Genomic DNA, 5638 nt, shown 5'->3' on the forward strand with positions numbered 1-5638 from the left:
GTGAACATCTTCTATGGTTGACTCTACCCACATTAAATTTTATACAAAATCTCGATTGTTTTTATTATTATTATTATTATCATAAATAATCATAATAATAATTTAATTACCAGCAAGGAGGTAGGTAAGAGTCAGACCAGTAGACAGTAGTAGAAAGGTAATTAATTAAGACTGTCTCTTCTCAATCATTTGCTTTTTTGTTTTTGATTCTTTTTATTTCTTCTCTCTTTTCTATCTGCTCTTTTTCGCTCCGTAGTTATTGAGCTGACAGAAAGTTCTGTAGTAGTTTTCTACTCCTCCTTTTTGATCAGGGCTCAAATACAACTGGAAGTGATTTCATTTAGTTTTATAATGTGCTAGATTGCTTGTGAAGAAGAAAAGGAAGAATGGCGTGGCCAGAAAGACCAGTGATTATGCTGTTTCGATCGTCTATTATGTAGTACAGCTTCAGCAATGGTGGATGGGGCGGTATTCTTACTGACATTTATGCCCGCAAGGTCTATACTCAATTTTATTATCAACCTAATTTATTTCCTTGAGTAATATTTATAGAAGAATAAAATGATATTTTATGTGCAGGCTGATGTGATTCTACGAGGATACCAGGGATGGAACTCAAGGCGAGCAGTCCAGATCCTTGACAAAGTTTTTCCCAAGGTTTGTCCCTAAATTGATCTATTTTGGTAAATATTACTTGTTCATAGCTCATTTTATAATGTTTTCAAATTCAGTATTGATGGAAGCTCAGTTTTTCAGAATATTAGATAAATAGTTTAAGATAGTAAAGTTACAACTGGACCATTAATATTCCCAAAATGGATTGCTGAGGTTTGTTGTTTCAATCACTGTAGCGGGACCGTGCTGTTGAAATAGGGTGCTTGTGATTTCAATTGGATGATATGGATTTAAGAGATAAAAATGACAAGGGATAGCTTTACTATCTGACTGTGCATAAAGCAGTCCACAACCTTCGGGTTTGATTGAGCATCTTAAAACCTTACTATCAGGCATTTTGGGTTTTCAACCAAATAAATTAATAATTTGACCTGATTGTGTATATGCTGATATTGTCATGTCCTGTACCATTAATAATGAATGGTGCTGAGATGATCTGCAAATTATGCTTTACTGCAAGTGATAATTAAAACTTCCAGAATTGATGGAGGTCTTTTAGGAGGTTAACTGCTAAATTACCATAGTCATCTAAATGGATTTTGTAGAACCACGGTTAAATGAATAAGTTTAATTTTTGAAATTCAAATAAAATTTGGAAAGTAACTTATTCATTTGACAGCTTTGGATTATGGCTTTCAAATAAGTTGATTTTGGAGTCGCAGTTGGTTTTTTTTGGGTTTATTGGGTCACAAGTTGGGTTGAGTAGTTCTGTTTGGATTTGGACCTAGTCAGCTAGACATCAGCTCTGGTTTCAAACCAGCTTGGTTTTGGGTCTTTTCGAGTTACAAGCATAGTTTGGTTTAGGTTGCTTGGGTCAGTTTGTGTTTTGGGTCATTGTTTTTCAAAAACTTAAAAAGGGTGAGTTCTGATTTGGGAGGGGTTAGATCATGCAACCTCTAAAAAATGTACCAGTTCTGATTTTCATTTTCATACTTGTCTTAGGATGCACCGGTGCAGCCTTCGTTGGTAATTGTATATTTTGGCGGCAATGACTCATTGGGACCTCTCCCGTCTGGCCTTGGTCCCCATGTTCCTCTTACGGAATACATTGAGAACATGAAAAAGATTGCACTACATCTAAAAGTATTGATTTTCTTTCCCTTTAATTTATTTTCAAGAGCTGCACTAGCTGATAGAAGACTGAATTGCTTTTAACAATTACTATCAGATTGGTCCATAAGATAGCTTGGATGATTTATTTCTCTACTTCTGACGCATGCACTATAACATTTTAGGTATTTTCTTGTGTAAGTGTCAGTAGTGGAGAAATGACTCATTTGCCCTCAAAAACCGACCAATTAGAAGATTGTCATTTTTCTGGACATGCTACATATTTTTTATTTTTCTTAATAAATAGTAAAATGGGTACTTATAAATTTAAAATGAGTTTTAATAGAAAAGACAATAAAATGGGTAAATTTGTGAGTTTCTGAAATTTAGAAGGGTAAATTTATCACTGTTGTTGTATATGAATTTTAAAGAGGAAAATATGTAATTTCAAAGTTTTTGAGGGATATACATGAAACTCCCCCCGCCCCCTTAAATGTAGCAGTAAGGTTGAGGTTTTACGTTTATTGGTATTTTCATATGCTTTTGTGAATAATTTTACTACAACTAGTTGCTTCCTATGTAGAGTCTGTCTGAAAATATACGCATTATTTTCCTCGGTTTCCCTCCATTGAATGAGGAGATGCTTCGTAATACAACAAGGTGATGTTGTCTCCTAGCTATTTAATTTGGATATTTGTCAGTGTGCATGTTCAGTGCTTTCAAATCTTAACTTAGCTTCCATTTGTCTTATACCAAAGAAATCAGATGCCTCTACTATCAACAACTATAGACCCATTAGTTTAATAAACTATAGCTTTAAGCTAATTTCCAAACTCCTATCAAATAGATTGGCTAAGGTTTTAGACCCTTTAATAGATGATTCTCAATCAGCCTTCATAAAAGGCAGACTCATGGGTGATAATATAGTTAGTGCACATGAAACCCTTCATCAAATCAAATACACCAAACAACCAGGCATCATCCTTAAACTTGATTTCGAAAAAGCATTTGACCGGGTTCACTAGAAATTCCTGCTAGAGGTTTTAACAGCTAGGGGCTTTGGTGACTTATTCATTAATTGGATTAGGGATATTTTACATAGTGGTAGAATTTGTGTTTCTTTTAATGGCACACAAGGGTCATATTTTCCTTGCAAAAGAGGACTTCGACAAGGAGATCCTCTCTCACCTCTTTTATTTGACCTAGTAGCAGACACTTTAAATAAAATTTTACAAAGAGCCCAATCTGCAAACTTGATATCAGGATTAGGGGATAATAATAGAAAAATCCTGAACCTGCACTTTGCTGATGACACATTAATATTCCTAGAAGCCAATTCAAGGATGGTCGAAAACTTGAAATTCCTCCTATTAGGATTTGAGTCCTTATCTGGTCTTAGGATTAATTTCAATAAAAGTGTATTAGTTCCACTTAATATTTCTACCAATTTGGCAAATTCGTTAGCTGATCAATTAGGATGTCAATTGACTACTTTACCAATCACTTACCTTGGAGTCCCTTTGCATTGGAAGAGGCTCAACAGTACTGACTAGGATCCCTTAATCAATAAAATTAGTAACAAATTACAAACATGGAAGGGCACACTATTATCATTAGGAGGTAGGGTTACACTGCTTAATTCAGTTTTATCTGCAATTCCCTTATACTGGCTCTCCATTTATAGGATGCCAGTTAATATTAGACAAAAAAATTGACAAAATCAAGAGAAGCTTTCTTTGGTCTGGTTCCAACCCTAATAGGAAAAAAATACCACTTAATATCTTGGGATCAAGTTTGTTTACCGAAAAATCAGGGAGGATTAGGTGTTCTTAGTTTAGAGAGAATGAATATTTCACTATTAGCAAAATGGTGGTACAGGTTCAAAGATCCAACCTCAAGTGGCAAATGGAAAAACATACTAATAACCAAATATAATTACTCAAGACTAGATATTCAGAGATGCTCTCATTTCTGGTCAGGAATCTTATCAATCAGACACATAGTTGATTTAGGCACTAATAGAACTGTTAGAAATGGTGCCACCACATCATTCTGGTTAGACAAATGGCACAGTGAATGTGCACTATACTATACATATCCAAACCTGTTTAAAGCTACCTTAGATCCCTTAATCACAGTAGCCAATGCACTTACTTCTACTACAATCAATATTCATTTCAATAGGCAATTAACTGGTACCCTCTTGTCCGAATGGCATGATCTCATTTCATCCATAAATTACCAAAATGTTATCACTACCCCCTCTGAACCTGATACCATTCATTGGAGGTGGCATTCCTCTAGTCAATTTAGTGTACGTTCCCTTTACCAATGGTTAGAATATGGAGGAATGAAAAACCAATCTTTTAAAACCCTTTGGAAATCAAAAATCCCTCTTAAGATAATTTTTTTTTATGTGGCTTGTCAAAGAAGGTAAAATCTTGAACAAAGACAACCTATTAAGAAAAGGTTGGACTGGCAACCAATCTTGCCAATTTTGTGACTCTGATGAAACTATTGACCATCTATTTGTAACCTGCCCCCTAAGCTCGGCAATTTGGTCTTAGATAGCACACCATAACAACTTTGTTTTCAACTGTCAGACCTTACCAGACCTCTGGTTACTTGATGCATATATTCCACTTAAAGATAGTATGTTAATTGAGTTAATTAGGGCTGCAACATTGTGGGTTATTTGGCTAACAAGAAACAAGATTTGCTTTAATAACACTACAGTTCCATCATTAGCTGCAATAGGATCTCAGATTATCTCACTTACTACTTACTGGTGTAAATCTAACTGTGATGAATCCTATCTTAAACTGACTTTAGTTTTACCTATGGATGTTATGAACTTGTCTCAGGCAGGCCCTCTTATAATCCTCTCAGAGACCGATACGTCAGAGGGGGGCAACAACTCTTGGGATTCAAAAGACGATCCCTATCTTGGTTTAGAGGGGTCAAATCTCTCTGAATATCTTAGAGACATGGCTGACTTTGCAGCTATTGAGGCTGCAGACAATCTCCCTGAGGAGCCTTCTGTTCACACTTCTTCTTCTCATGCCAATTCTGCTGCTACTTCTATTACTTAGACTTTCATAGCTTACTTGATGCTGCCACTATTTGGGCTTCAACTCTGAATAAATTCCTAGATCTACCTAGCTTTTATCAGCTTTCATTTACTATTGCTGCTAGTGCTGTTTAGATACCTCCTAACTGCTTAACAGTTAGTGTGGTCTTTTGTAATATGTTGCGTAAGCTGCCATTAGACTATGACTGTAAGACAATATTCAGTTTCTAATGAAACAGGTGGTCCAATACCACTTTTTTCAAAAAAAAAAAAAACCTATATTTTAATTTTATTTTCATGTATAACAGTACTATCCTTAGCAAATTAGATCGAACAAATAAACTATGCAAGGAGTACTCTCATGCATGCAATGAATTGTGCAAAGAGATGGACATCAAATTTGTTGATTTGTAAATATTCTTAAACTTCAAAATAATTACTGAATCATATTTAATCCCTAAATTTGTATCCCAAACGTTATGTTTTATCACATGGGATTGCATGTGTACAAAAGGCAATATGTATATATGTTGCATGAATTGAAATCTTCTACCTTTTTTTGTTACTAACTAATATCAAATTATAATTGTAGTATGGACCAAAGCAAAAATGTATGTGTATATGTATACTAATATTATTTGTTAGTTGGATATCTCAAGTCTAAATATAACACTAATTAAGGACTTGGCCTTTATTCAAAATAGTAGTTTAGAGCTACTAAAATAGTATGTGTATATATGTAGCTTTGTATATGTATATGTGTATGTGTATGTGTATGTGTATGTGTATGTGTATGTGTATGTGTATGTGTATGTGTATGTGTATGTGTATGTGTATGTGTAT

The 5638-nt window shown here is 34.6% G+C and overlaps 1 pseudogene across 1 annotated transcript; it reads left to right on the forward strand.

Annotated features, from left to right (window-relative positions):
• The first annotated feature begins 227 nt into the window (after window positions 1-227).
• On the forward strand, window positions 228-5209 carry LOC144575826 (GDSL esterase/lipase WDL1-like; annotated as a pseudogene). The gene is made up of 5 exons (XR_013518537.1): window positions 228-497; window positions 580-657; window positions 1618-1758; window positions 2309-2385; window positions 5104-5209. The product of XR_013518537.1 is annotated as a GDSL esterase/lipase WDL1-like (transcript).
• The last annotated feature ends 429 nt before the right edge of the window (window positions 5210-5638 follow it).

This window comes from Carex rostrata, chromosome 24 (assembly GCF_964058835.1).
Source record: "Carex rostrata chromosome 24, lpCarRost1.2, whole genome shotgun sequence".
Classification (NCBI taxonomy): Eukaryota; Viridiplantae; Streptophyta; class Magnoliopsida; order Poales; family Cyperaceae; genus Carex; species Carex rostrata.